Source organism: Carassius gibelio, chromosome B20 (genome assembly GCF_023724105.1).
Source record: "Carassius gibelio isolate Cgi1373 ecotype wild population from Czech Republic chromosome B20, carGib1.2-hapl.c, whole genome shotgun sequence".
Classification (NCBI taxonomy): Eukaryota; Metazoa; Chordata; class Actinopteri; order Cypriniformes; family Cyprinidae; genus Carassius; species Carassius gibelio.
Window position 1 is genome coordinate 24364901 of NC_068415.1, and position 15498 is coordinate 24380398.

The 15498-nt window shown below is 41.6% G+C and overlaps 1 pseudogene; it reads right to left on the reverse strand.

Moving 5' to 3' along the window:
* LOC127983832 (uncharacterized) overlaps positions 1 to 1870 on the reverse strand; it is a 329002-nt pseudogene extending 327132 nt beyond the window's left edge.
* Positions 1871 to 15498: the final 13628 nt, after the last annotated feature.

Here is a 15498-nt window from a genome sequence, read left to right on the forward strand (position 1 = left end):
GTCCTCAGGAAGCCTATTCAGCTAATCATCCAAGAAAGAAAGCCATAACAAATGCCATTCTAGGAGACCTGGTGATAGGATGTAGCATGCCTCTTTCAATCACTGAGAATGGACATTTCTGACACTTCATGTCTGTGGCTGACTCCAAGTACCAGCCTGCCTGTCGTAGGACAATAACTTCAAAGATAGAATCCCTTGTTGCAGAGACTAAAGAGAAAATAAAAGTGCTTCTTGTTAGTGCAGACCATGTATCAGTTAAAGTGGATATTTGGTCAGACAGGGGAATGTGTGGCTTTTGGGGAGTCACTGGCCATGTTTTGGCAACATCTGAGGGAGTTCAGCTGAAATCATACTTGCTTGCCTGCAACAGAGTCAAAGGAACTCAGACAGGAGAATGGATATCAAAAGCTTTTGATTCCATATGTGATGAATATCAATCAATCACCTTTATTTATATAGTGCTTTAAACAAAAAACATTGCGTCAAAGCACTGAACAACATTAATTTGGAAAACAGTGTATCAATAATGCAAAATTATAGTTAAAGGCAGTTCATCATTGAATTCAGTTATGTCATCTCTGTTCAGTTTAAATAGTGTCTGTGCATTTATTTGCAATCAAGTCAACGATATCGCTGTAGATGAAGTGACCCCAACTAAGCAAGCCAGAGGTGACAGCGGCAAGGAACCGAAACTCCATCGGTGCCAGAATGGAGAAAAAAACCTTGGGAGAAACCAGGCTCAGTTGGGGTCAGTTCTCCTCTGACCAGACGAAACCAGTAGTTCAATTCCAGGCTGCAGCAAAATCAGATTGTGCAGAAGAATCATCTGTTTCCTGTGGTCTTGTCCTGGTGGTCCTCTGAGACAAGGTCTTTACAGGGGATCTGTATCTGGGCTCTAGTTGTCCTGGTCTCCGCTGTCTTTCAGGGATGTAGAGGTCCTTTCTAGGTGCTGATCCACCATCTGGTCTGGATACGTACTGGATCCGGGTGACTGCAGTGACCCTCTGATCTGGATACAGACTGGATCTGGTGGCTATGGTGACCTCGGAATAAGAGAGAAACAGACAAATATTAGCGTAGATGCCATTCTTCTAATGATGTAGCAAGTACATCGGGTGTTATGTGAAGTGTTTCCGGTTCTGGTTTACCTAATTAATGCAGCCTAAAAATCCTTTAACGAATTTGGATACTAAAAGCATATTAGTATGTTATGTGTATGCCAGGTTAAAGAGATGGGTCTTTAATCTAGATTTAAACTGCAAGAGTGTGTCTGCCTCCCGAACAAATGTTAGGTAGGTTATTCCAGAGTTTAGGCACCAAATAGGAAAAGGATCTGCCGCCCGCAGCTGATTTTGATATTCTAGGTATTATCAAATTGCCTGAGTTTTGAGAACGTAGCGGACGTAGAGGAGTATAATGTAAAAGGAGCTCATTCAAATACTGAGGTGCTAAACCATTCAGGGCTTTATAAGTAATAAGCAATATTTTAAAATCTATACGATGTTTGATAGGGAGCCAGTGCAGCGATGACAGGACCGGGCTAATATGGTCATACTTCCTGGTTCTAGTTAGAACTCTTGCTGCTGCATTTTGGACTAGCTGTAGTTTGTTTACTAAGCGTGCAGAACAACCACCCAATAAAGCATTACAATAGTCTAACCTTGAAGTCATAAATGCATGGATTAACATTTCTGAATTTGACATTGAGAGCATAGGCCGTAATTTAGATATATTTTTGAGATGGAAAAATGCAGTTTTACAAATGCTAGAAACGTGGCTTTCTAAGGAAAGATTGCGATCAAGTAGCACACCTAGGTTCCTAACTGATGACGAAGAATTTGACAGAGCAACCATCAAGTCTTAGACAGTGTTCTAGTTTATTACAAGCAGAGTTTTTAGGCCCTATAATTAACACCTCTGTTTTTTCTGAATTTAGCAGTAAGAAATTACTCGTCATCCAATTTTTTATATCGACTATGCATTCCATTAGTTTTTCAAATTGGTGTGTTTCACCGGGCTGCGAGGAAATATAGAGCTGAGTATCATCAGCATAACAGTGAAAGCTAACACCATGTTTCCTGATGATATCTCCCAAGGGTAACATATAAAGCGTGAAGAGTAGCGGCCCTAGTACTGAGCCTTGAGGTACTCCATACTGCACTTGTGATCGATATGATACATCTTCATTCACTGCTACGAACTGATGGCGGTCATATAAGTACGATTTAAACCATGCTAATGCACTTCCTCTGATGCCAACAAAGTGTTCAAGTCTATGCAAAAGAATGCTGTGGTCAATTGTGTCAAACGCAGCACTAAGATCCAGTAAAACTTTTCACGAGTTCACCCTTACATCTAATCTGAAGGCGAATAGTAGGCATATTTTGGCGTGCTCCCCCTATCCCCAATTTGGGATAAATAGATTAGAAGTGAGGAGTTGGGATGGAGGAGGGATGCCGAAAAAAAACTGTCGTGGGACAGGAGGTAGGAAGACTGGATATATATACGCTTGTGTGCTATTTAAGATGATTAGCTAAACGAGATGCACCTGTGCCAAATTGGATGATTATCTGATCGTGCTTCTCCCGAACTTTGTTAATAAAACCACATTTCACGAGTTCACCCTTACATCTAATCTGAAGGCGAATAGTAGGCATATTTTGGCTTGCTGTCCTGGGGGAAGGGTCCGGGCCCGGAGCACAGCCCGAACCCAGATAACTCCCCAAAAGAAGCTTAAAGCCATAGGACAGCAGCCAGAGAGCTAAATTTAGTTGCCCCCCAAAATATGCGTTTTGGCAAGAAAATGCAGAGCGTCCGGGAGAGCTCGAGCAGTGTTCGACTAGAGCTGCGGCTAACAACGTCTTACCGGCGAGCCCTCCGAGCCGCTTATGAGAGGAGCACGATGCCGGATATGAAGAAATGAGGGACTCTTGCTGCCTCCGAAGGGAGCTGCAGCTCTGCTGCACCGGAAGGGAGAGTCCCTCTTGCGGTTGAGTATGAGGCGCGGTTTGTTGCATCTGATGGAGGGCTCTCACTGCGACTGAAGGGAGCCAGCGGCTGTACCCCATCGGGAGGGAGATCCCTGGCCATCGTTGAGCATGCAACATAACTCAGATGGGGGGTTCACACTGCGACCGAAGGGAGCTGTGGGTCTGCTGCATCGGAAGAGGAGCCCTAGTACTATGCTGAGAAGGCAAAGAGACGCGACTTTTGGAGGGACTCCCGCTGCATCCGAAGGGAGCTGCGGCTCTGCTGCACCGGAAGGGGGAGTCCCCCATTGCGGGTTTATGTGAGGCACGGTTTTTCGCCTCGGAGGGTTCTCCCAGCCTCCGTAAGGGGGTACGCAAATCTGCAGCGGGAATGCTGCCCCGGAGGGGAAAGCCCTGATTAACGCTAACTGGAATACGACTGTTGGAGGGACTCTTGCTGCGTCCGAAGGGAGCTGCGGCTCTGCTGCACCAGAAAGGCGAGTCCCCCTTGCGATGCGAGGCATGGCTTGATGCGTCTGATGGAGGGCTCTCACTGCGACCGAAGGGAGCCAGCAGCTCTGTTCCACCGGGAGGAAGAACCCTGTCTGCCCTTGAGCATGCAACGTAACTCAGACGGGGGGGTTCACCCTGCGACCGAAGGGAGCCGTGGGTCTGCTGCACCGGAAGGGAGAGCCCCATCAGATGCAGAATAGGCAAGAAAATGCGACTGATGGAGGGACTCTCGCTGAGCGAGCAGCGCAACTCTATGACAGATAAAAGGCTCACACTGCGACCGAAGGGAGCCACTGCCCAGCTGCACCGGAAGGGAGAGCCCTGTCCGATGCTGAAATAGGCAAGGAGATTGTAACGATGGCTGGAGGGCCCTTACTTTGGCAGAAGAAACTATAACTTCTATTATTCAAGTACACAACATGACTTAAGGAGGAATATTTATTTATTATTATTATTATTATTTATTATTATTTATTTTTTTAAATGTCTGATAAACAACAACAGAGGGCATCTATCGGATTATGTGAGAGGCCCCTTTTGAGCTGCTTAAGTTTAGGGCTGAAACGACTCCTCAAGTAACACGATTAAAAAAAATGATGTAGGTAAATTCCTCTGCCTCGAAGCTTCTTTTAATTTATTCTAAATCCCACGTCATGTTCTTTCGCAATGATTTGTTGTATTTTTTTTTTTTTGGCGGAAGGAGACAAGCGCTGCGTTCGAAAATCACGTACTGCAAGGAGTCAGCAATGTTTTGATTTGAGGGCGTAAAGAGAAAGGGCCCTACAATTTCCGCGATGCAGAAAACGTGGAGGGAATCGTGGAATCCAGTCATAAAAACGGAATTTACAGTTGAACACGGAGTGCCACAGAACTTGCCAATTATTATTATTATTATTATTTTTATTTTTTTTATGTAAATGTAAATGCTGCATGTTCTGTGTGTCTCTGTTAATGAATGGAGCGGAAGTGCAACTTCCTTTATCACACGCACTGAAGCGCGCGTTACGCTCGTGGTAATATCTTCGTCTGCTGTCTCACTAAATAAGGACATGAACACATGAACGACATCTCCAGAACTGCTCTGACAGTCAGTTCATGAGCATTTGACCATTTGATTTAAGTAAAACTAGCATCACATCACATATACAGAACTGAAAAGGTACGTCAACCCATCGAAATAAAAGTCCAGTGTCCTGACATTTTATCCTACCCATCAGTATAATTAAGCAAAAACACATTTTATCTAATTACTCGATGGAATTTTTTTGTTTGTTTGTTTGTTTTTTGTTTTTTTAGGCTCCTGCGGGAGACAGAACTGCAGCAGTAGGGAAGGATGGAAAGGGCTCCTGCGGGAGCGGACATTGCTGCGGCAGTGGTGAAATATAAGTAGAGGCTCCTGCAGGAGCGGACAATGCTGCGGCACTGGGGAGATACAGAGAAGGCTTCTGCGGAAGGATGGCTGAAGTGAGGATTGACCGTTACAGATAGATAGGGCATGTTAGGAGGGTTAGCTATGGTACATAAGGAGTTTTAGTGAAAGGGGATGGGCTGGTGTTAGAGGGTTCGAGATATATATATATATATATATATATATATAAAATAAATAAACGGTCTGACCACTAATAGGTCTTGGTACCCTCTGCCTTCTGGTAAATCTGGAGCTGGAGGCCACAGAACAGAAAAATGGTTTGTAGCATGAGGGAGCGGAAGAGTTGAGGGCGCGTTTACGAATGGAGGCGGCCTCACGTTTGCTTCAGCTGCTGTAGCTGTGGGTCGTGGGAAGGGGCTGGGGTGTGTGATTTCTTGAAGAACCTGTGTAGCCTGCACTGCTAGCAGAAGTAACAGGATGGAAATACTGGGATGTGCAGGCCCGTGTTGCAAGTAAAAGTAGCTACATGCTTGCTTAGGCTGCTGTAGTTGTTGGCTGATTTGACAATTGCTCAAACCTTGTCTGAATTAATACAATCCTGTTGGAAAAGCATCTTTTCCTCTCGTTTTGGCCTTCGGGCCCTTTAAAACAGCCTTCAGAGCAGATAAATTTGGGATGCTGTTTTCCTGTTGTAGTATGGACTGTGGAAATAGGGGCTTTGAAACGATGTTGTTTTATTTTTTTATTTTTTTTTTTAAACCATTGTACCAATAGACATGTCTATAGCAGTTACATTAATTGCATTGATGTGATATTCAAATTCAAGCCGTTTCTAAAGATATTTACTTTGCATGCTTTTCATATTACAGTCCTAAAAAGACGATAGAAAATTTACTCACACTTGCTGTTCTGCAGCCAAACACGAGGCAGTTGCGTTTTTTTTTTTTTTTTTTTTTTGGTGAAAAATACTGAATAATCATGCCAGTAAATGGTGAAATATGTCCCTAAATAATTGATCCTGCCGGAGTAATTGCATGAAATTTATTTCTGTATCATGTCAGTGAGGTTTAAACATGCACAGTAAAGCAAATGTAATGTCTTTAGACATTTCGGTGTGGATGACAACTCTGGAAAAAGCCTTTGCTTCGTGGTTAAAAAGTGGCATCGTCATCGGACAGAGTTAAGTCATAACGTCGTTTGACAAATTTTGGCGTCTTCATAATCGCATTGTATATATAAAGTCTATTTAAATTGTTCAGATAAGCAAATCATGAGGTTTTCTTGCATGATTAGCATTTTAATTTGGTCAGACGGTTCATATATTGGTCTATATATTCATGTTCATAAATCGGGGATTAAACGTGGAATTATCTTTTGTATGCTAAATATGTAAACGAGCATATGTGCACAGTACCTATAACTGCGCTTTACATTTTGCAATATTGACATGCTAAATGGCTAACTGACCCGGTTTAATCTCATCAAGTTTGTTAAGATAAGATATGTACCAGTTCATTGCATTTACGAACGACATATCTCTTTAATCAACTGAACATGTACAGTATTGTTCAAAATAATAGCAGTACAATGTGACTAACCAGAATAATCAAGGTTTTTCGTATATTTTTTTATTGCTACGTGGCAAACAAGTTACCAGTAGGTTCAGTAGATTCTCAGAAAACAAATGAGACCCAGCATTCATGATATGCACGCTCTTAAGGCTGTGCAATTGGGCAATTAGTTGAATTAGTTGAAAGGGGTGTGTTCAAAAAAATAGCAGTGTAGCATTCAATCACTGAGGTCATCAATTTTGTGAAGAAACAGGTGTGAATCAGGTGGCCCCTATTTAAGGATGAAGCCAACACTTGTTGAACATGCATTTGAAAGCTGAGGAAAATGGGTCGTTCAAGACATTGTTCAGAAGAACAGCGTACTTTGATTAAAAAGTTGATTAGAGAGGGGAAAACCTATAAAGAGGAGCAAAAAATGATAGGCTGTTCAGCTAAAATGATCTCCAATGCCTTAAAATGGAGAGCAAAACCAGAGAGACGTGGAAGAAAACGGAAGACAACCATCAAAATGGATAGAAGAATAACCAGAATGGCAAAGGCTCAGCCAATGATCACCTCCAGGATGATCAAAGACAGTCTGGAGTTACCTGTAAGTACTGTGACAGTTAGAAGACGTCTGTGTGAAGCTAATCTATTTTCAAGAATCCCCCGCAAAGTCCCTCTGTTAAAAAAAAGGCATGTGCAGAAGAGGTTACAATTTGCCAAAGAACACATCAACTGGCCTAAAGAGAAATGGAGGAACATTTTGTGGACTGATGAGAGTAAAATTGTTCTTTTTGGGTCCAAGGGCCACAGGCAGTTTGTGAGACGACCCCCAAACTCTGAATTCAAGCCACAGTACACAGTGAAGACAGTGAAGCATGGAGGTGCAAGCATCATGATATGGGCATGTTTCTCCTACTATGGTGTTGGGCCTATTTATCGCATACCAGGGATCATGGATCAGTTTGCATATGTTAAAATACTTGAAGAGGTCATGTTGCCCTATGCTGAAGAGGACATGCCCTTGAAATGGTTGTTTCAACAAGACAATGACCCAAAACACACTAGTAAACGGGCAAAGTCTTGGTTCCAAACCAACAAAATTAATGTTATGGAGTGGCCAGCCCAATCTCCAGACCTTAATCCAATTGAGAACTTGTGGGGTGATATCAAAAATGCTGTTTCTGAAGCAAAACCAAGAAATGTGAATGAATTGTGGAATGTTGTTAAAGAATCATGGAGTGGAATAACAGCTGAGAGGTGCCACAAGTTGGTTGACTCCATGCCACACAGATGTCAAGCAGTTTTAAAAAACTGTGGTCATACAACTAAATATTAGTTTAGTGATTCACAGGATTGCTAAATCCCAGAAAAAAAAAATGTTTGTACAAAATAGTTTTGAGTTTGTACAGTCAAAGGTAGACACTGCTATTTTTTTGAACACACCCCTTTCAACTAATTGCCCAATTGCACAGCCTTAAGAGCGTGCATATCATGAACGCTGGGTCTTGTTTGTTTTCTGACAATCTACTGAACCTACTGGTAACTTGTTTGCCACGTAGCAATAAAAAATATACTAAAAACCTTGATTATTCTGGTTAGTCACATTGTACTGCTATTATTTTGAACAATACTGTATACCGGTTTAGTCCTTTCGTTCACGAATGAGAGCTCTCGATCTCTGAGACTCATATGAAACATGCTCAGTGTGGATGACGACTCTGAAAAATTCTTCATGAATGAGTGTAAACGGAGAACGATTCGTTCGCCTTAAAGGTTCATTCGAAAAAACGATTCTTTCACGAACGACATATCACTACAACGCACGGCCTTCGCCGCTAGTGGAGGCAGCATCAAACTGCGCCACAGCCGAAAAAGCGAGAGAAGCTTACTGCGGTGAGAACTGGAGCATGGCTGCGATCCAGCATTTTAAGAGAGCCCAGTCCTGGCGGGACAATCGTGTTGTCGAGTGAGGCGAGCTCAGGGATTTGCACGATCTTTTGGCCACAACGTGTGGCTTGGCGAGAAGAGCAGCTGATGCGATGATGCTTATTGGTGTTCGGCGGATAGATATCTTCGTCGGAAGGAAGATTGGGCCTGTGATATAAGATGACAGACAGAGCGAACCGAATGCTGACAAACGGTCTATGCCGAAAAAAACTGTAGTGGGACAGGAGGTAGGAAGACTGGATATATATAAGCTTGTGTGCTATTTAAGATGATCAGCTAAACGAGATGCACCTGTGCCAAATTGGAGGATTATCTGATCGTGCTTCTCCCGAACTTTGTTAAGAAAACCACATATAGAGAGATACACCCACGAGCAGATGATAAGAGCAGATCATTTGTAACTCTAAGGAGAGCACTCTCAGTACTCAGTCTAAATCCTGACTGGAAATCCTCACATATACCATTTTTCTCTAAGAAAGAATATAACTGTGAGGATACCACCTTTTCTAGTATCTTGGACAGCAAAGGGAAATTCGAGATTGGTCTATAATTAACTAGTTATCTGGGGTCAAGTTGTGGTTTTTTGTGGAATATGACATCAAACAAAAACTTGACTTTGTTATTTGTGACAATGCTGCTAATATGAAGCGAGCATTTACAGTGTGTTTTCCAAAAGAGCAAGATGGTGAAATAACTGATGACGACAATCTGGATGATGCAGAGTTGTGGGAAGACCTCTCCAGAGGTGAATGGGAGACTGTGGACCGCGTAATCAACAGAGGAAGTCCTAAATGTCAGCAATGCTTTGCCCATACGCTGCAGTTAACTGTTTGGTGATGGTCTCAAGGATGCACGGATCATGAACAGTACCTTTGCAAAATGCTCCAAACTGAGCTTTCTCCTGCATACATCCAGCACCTTTAAAGATGCATTTGAAGACAAGTTTGGGCAGCAAATTCAACTCTCCACCAAGTCAAGGCAGTGCTCTCATTCAGTCATCAGGAACTGTGCTGTGTTGTTCAGGACACAGGACACAGTGAGCTGGTCTTCTCAATTAGGGAGTGGAATCTGATGAAGGAGCTTTGTGATGTGATACAGCCATTTGCCGAGGTCACCGATCTTACTCAGGAAGAGAAGATTGTGACGGTCAGCTCTGTCCTCCCCTGTGTATTGTCACTAAACCACCATTTGGAAAAACTCAAACAGCAAGTGCACTTCCTGGGAAGCGTGATCCATAGCCTGCAATGCTCTCTCAAGGAAAGATTCCGTGGGATCTTTGTTAATCTGAAAATGTTATCAGCAGCATCAGGAGAAGAGCTGCCCTTTGCTGACCCACTGTACATCAGATCAGCTGTCCTGGACCCAGCTTTCTCCATGATGTGGCTTCAGCATCAGGTGCTTGTCACCAATGACATAAAGAATGACAATGTTGACATGGTGAAAGGTCAGTGATTTTTTTTTTACATGATATACAGTTAGGCATGTCACCATTATCAAATTATGGACATTAAATTCACAACAGTTGTATAAATAATATAATACATTTTTAGAGCTGATTTTGCAAGCATATCAAACTGAGCTGTGAAATAATGAATGAGGAAGTTCACTTTCTAACAATCATGGTTTCACACTTGCCCTTTAAATTAAATTAACTTTTTTGTCTTTGTTTTTATTAGATCTGATTCTACGTGAGGTGTGACCTGACACAACATCCCAGAGTCCTGAATTCCAAGAGGTTGAAAATGAAAGCCAGGAGGAAGAGAGCACTGGTTTATTCTCAGAGTACAGAAAACGCAGCAAGCAGGACACAACCACCAACCCAGAGACACAACTAAATAACTATTTTGGTTTTTGTTGTGGGCAGGCTTGTCTGTCCTTCTGGGATGCACACAGGGGTATATTTCCGGTTGCAATGAGAGCTTTTTCAGTGCCGGCTTCAAGTGCCCCAGTTTAAAGGGTCTTCAGTCATGGTGGGATCATCACGAGGCCCTCAGACAAGACCCTCTTGAATCTTATATTTTGCAAGTGCAAATGGGGTGTTAAAATTAATCATTGCATCGTTGCATCGTGATGCGGACCAGGACGATTCTGAATCGATGCAGTAACAGACCCTAATCGATTATCGCCTATGACGTAATTTGCATGTAAGCGTGTCAGTCATGCGAGTTTAAAATGGCAGAAGGAGGCGAAACGCAGACGCGAATATTAAAAAATGCACCTACAAATTTTAAATCTGAGATCTGGGCACATTTTGGTTTTTATGAACGAATTGGTAAGCACGACGAGCTGGACAAAACACATGCAGTGTGTAAAACCTGTCACGCTGAAATAAAAAATGTTGGGAATACGACTAACTTAAGAAATCATGTTAGATGTTTTCACCCTGAGATGCTGACGGCTGCTGGTCCCAAGGCCGACCCAGCTCAGCCAACAATAGTTCATTATCAACAGTATCAACTCTATTGGATACTCAGCTTGGAAAAAGGGAAGAAAATAACCAGATCTGTGGCAGCTTTCATAGCGAAGGATCTACGGCCTTAATCTGTCGTGGAAAAGACCAGGTTTCATCACCTTAAAGACGCTAGAGCCACGATATAAGCTCCCAGCTCGCAGCCACTTTACGGAAAAGGTAATACCTGAACTCTACCATGAAACCAAAGCCCAGGTAATGGCCTCAATGACCCAAGCTAATCGGGTAGCAATAACGTGTGATTCTTGGACTTCGGTGAGCACAGAGTCATATGTAACAATAACGGCACATTATGTTAGTGAGGACTGGCAGATTTTGTCACATGTGCTGCAAACGAGAGCCGTTTATGAGTCTCACACGGGTGCTCATCTGGCAGAGCTATTGTCTCATGTCGTGGAGGAATGGCAGCTATCAGATAAAGATGTAGTGCTTGTGACAGACAATGCGTCGAACATGAGCGTTGCTGCTCAAGTCTGAAAATTCCCTCATGTAAAATGCTTCGGGCATACACTGAGTCTCGCATCCCAGCGGGCGCTAATAGTGGCAACGCTCTCCAGGCTTCTGGGCAGAGTCAGACGAATATCGACATTTTTCCATTGCAGTACCACAGCGAGCCACTGTCTGAAAGTGAAACAGCAGTGTCTAGGCCTGAATAACCATAAGCTGATAACTGACGTTTCACCAAGATGGAACAGCGCCAACGACATGGTTGAGAGGTTCTTGGAACAACAACCGGTAATTTGTGCCACCTTGCTGTCTCCAGAGGTCAGAAGAGGAGGGTCAGACCTGTGCACTCTCACTGAAACAGATGAAAGATGCAACAACACTGATGTCAGAAGAGCACAATCCAACAGCGTCTCTCAATGCTCCTCTAATTGCACAACTCCTCCAGAATATGTCAGACACCATCGAAGACTCACCCATGATCCACGAGATAAAGAATGCAGATAAAGAACGTTGGAGGTAATTCCATAATTTTTATTGTAAAAAATGAATACATTTTAATAATATTATTGGTGGCTATAAAGGTGAATTTTTGTACACAGTCTGCTAGTTTAATGCTATCTGCTGTTCAAACATCGATTCAGTGTACAGTTATGAGGATATATGTGGATGAAGTGCCTGGGGCGCTGCTAGTGTGTTTGCTGGGACAGTCTTTCACTGACATTGAAGGTACAGTACAACCCAAAACACCCTATGTCAGGGCTGAGGAGGAAATGGAGAAATACTGTAAAGCCCCACTCTTACCTTTGACTGAAGACCCTTTGAGCGGGTGGCATGCCCATGAGGTCACATTCCCCCTCTCGGCTCTCAAAGCGATACTTGTGTATCCCAAGCACAAGCGTGTCTGCAGAACAGGTTTTCTCCACGGCAGGAGATGTGGTCACTGCTAAAAGAAGCACTCTTAAACCAGAGCATGTGGATCAATTAGTTTTCTTACTGAATAACCTACAAATTCCCAAATGCTAAGCAGTGACTGTGATGACTCATGTTGGTGTAACGGCTATAGAAAGTATTGTTCATATGTAGAATTACACAAAAAATGTTCAAACGTGTACCTGATATGCCTGTCTGTGTGTGTGTACCTTCTAAATTTCTGACGGCAATGTTAATTTCTGTCCGATGTGAACTCTAAGCACATGCTAATTGCATTGCATTCTACATTCATGTTACAGAAACGAAAGAGGGTGAATTCACACAGACTAAAAATAATATTGTGTCTTATGAGATTAAAGGAAAAGTTGAGCCGTCATCTGATGTCCGACTGGTCATTTCATAAAAAAGTACAATGCAGACTACACTGGTTTCATTAGCATATTCAAGAAGTACCCTGTGCTCAGAGCTGTTATTTTATATTCGTTATTGGCTTTTATTTTGTATGTTAGAGCACTGCAGTGTTTACTAGTATTTATTAGTTCTGAATACTCTGTTGTCTGTTGTGTGCAGACTTAAATTTAGTTTAATGTTTGCTACATTCAGGAAGTGCCCAGTACTTTTATTTTATATTTATTTGACTTTGGGCCCTATCTTGCACCCAGCGCAATTGACTTTGTACACCGACGCATGTGTCATTCCTATTTTTCACCCGCACAAAGTGCGCTTTTCCCTCCACAGAAGCACGTCGCTAAACTAGTGAATGAACTTGCGCTCCCTGGGCAGTTCAGCGCAAAAAAGGAGGCGTGTTCCGGCGCAAACAATCCCTGGTGCTATTTTGCTGTTCCGTTAAACAATTGCGCCACTGACCAGAAAAAACCTAGTCTAAAGTCAGTGGCGCGTTGCGCGTTGTTCATTATGCTATTTTAAGGGCGCATGCTTGACCATAATGTATAGCGTGCACAACGCGCATACACTTTGCTCATGTAATCTACACAGATGCAACAGTTAGTTTTGCAATTCATAAATTGTTACACTAAAAAATATTAACACGTGAGATGACGGAAATCATTGTGGTGTGCCACGAAGATGTGAAAAAATAGGCATAAATCTAGTTTACAAATTATTCAGGCTAATTGTAGTAATTAAGGATCAGACCTGTTGGCCAAATAGTGGCAAGAGGGTTTCTCCCATCCCCATACAACACAACTTCTCTGTCTTTCACTGCTCTTACAAGAACATCAGTCTCCTCGGCTGTGAACCGCTCCTGGCGTGCGCCTGGTAAATACGCCATAATAATAGCAATCCATAATGGAACTTGCGCACCTGCTTTTAAAGGGAATGTTGGATGAAGTTCTGATTGGTTTATTTCACGTTACGCCCAAACCACACCTATGAATAATGAAGCTACTTCAGACCAACCCATTTTAGATTTGCGCCGGGCGCAAGAGCCATTTATCCCGCCGGGAAAATAGCAACAGCGCCGAGACCCGCCCACAAACTTACTTGCGCTTCGCGCTTTGACACTTGCGTTTCAGATCGTTAAAATAGGGCCCTATATGTTGTATATTAGAGCTGTGCAGAAAATTTTTGTTTTGAAGACTGTACTATTTATTTTGGGTTATAAATTAACTTAATTTTTATACATTTGTTAACATTTAAATACTTTTTGAAGTAGTACACTGCACTTTACATGCATTCAGTACTTGACCGTTTCATGTGCCTTTAGTATTTATTTTCTAGTGTTCACTTACTTGTAGTGTTCATTTACTAGTGTATTTACTCTGTTCAGACTTGCATTTTATTTGAAGCAGATAAAATAAAAAGGGAATTCATATATCTGACTGCTTGTAGACTACTTACTGATGAAAATGTAGCCATGTGCAGGATTATTGAAAACCGAGGTTGCAAGGAATGCATCGTGAAAACGAATTGAATCGAATCGCTGACATGAAATGAAATCAGTGCAAATTCACACCCCTATGTGCAATACCTAGTAAAAGAGGTAATGACTTATGGATATACTTGACTTGGACTTGACTTGACCTACTACAGGACTTGACTTGCCCAAGAAAAAATACTTGGGACTTACTTGAGACTTGCACATGTGTGACTTGGTCCCATCTCTGCTTATTACAACAAAGAGAAATGAGCAACATTAAATGCCTAAAATACTCTAAATGGCTACATTTTGTAATTTATTTGTAGATGTTAGACAGCTAGTTAGTCTAATTAGCATAAGCATACCTTGCATTTAAATTTTGTGCATAGAGTGGAAAATTATATACTTTTTAGCATTTTAAGAATGCTAGATTATAGACATTTAGACACTTTTGGTGAATTAAAAGCAAGCACTAATGTAACTGAAATTAAAACAGCATTACAGAAGCTTAAATTGTAAAAAAACAAACAAACAAAAAAAAACTGATAAAATAAGGTCAAATTAAATAAGCAGTTAACTCGAGGAAAAAGGTTCCACGGTGTCAGTGTTACTACATAAACCTCACGGGCTAACTCACAGCCGTTTATATAATGATATGTTTTCTGCTCCTCTTCTGTGTCGCTTCCTGCCTTGTGCCCGATAATTTTCTTTTTTCACTCATTTAGAAATTATACTTTAAGAGCACATAAATAAAAACTATTTAAACTGTGTGTGCCACGCATAATTAATAACATGTTGTCAAATCTTTGTTCTTTTAATTGATGTCAATTTTATTTTATTCTAACAGTAATTATGTGAACTGTCAAATTATTTTGCTAAATATACAGTATGGGTGTCACAATGGTCATAAGGGGGCGCACTTCCGAAAAAAAAAAAAAAAAAAGAACTTCCTGTAGTGAAAAGAGTGAAAATCACTTGTTTTGTCATTTGAATATTCTAATTTTAGCATAGTCACGCCACTCACACCTGATCGACTTCTGAAATGTATTTATTCCTCAAAGTCACAAACCACATTTTACAAATATTATAAAAGACATAATATTTTGATCAATTTATATGAATAAAGATGGAAAATAAAATTCCTAGCTGTTTGCTCACTGACCGAACTGAAAAGAAGTGTTTAGTTTAACTCCGAAGTAAACTGTGATATTTACTTCATTCCTCATCTTGAAGTGTTTATATTGTTGAATAAACTGGATCAGACTCAACAACAAAAGAGTCTCTGAGAGAGAATAAAACATCCCGCTGAACTTCAGCTTTAAATGATGTTTTGTGTATGTTTAATGCATAATTCGCACAAAGACATAAAAGAATGAAGTGTGATTTATAGTTTGAAAGCATGTATTTTATTACATGAA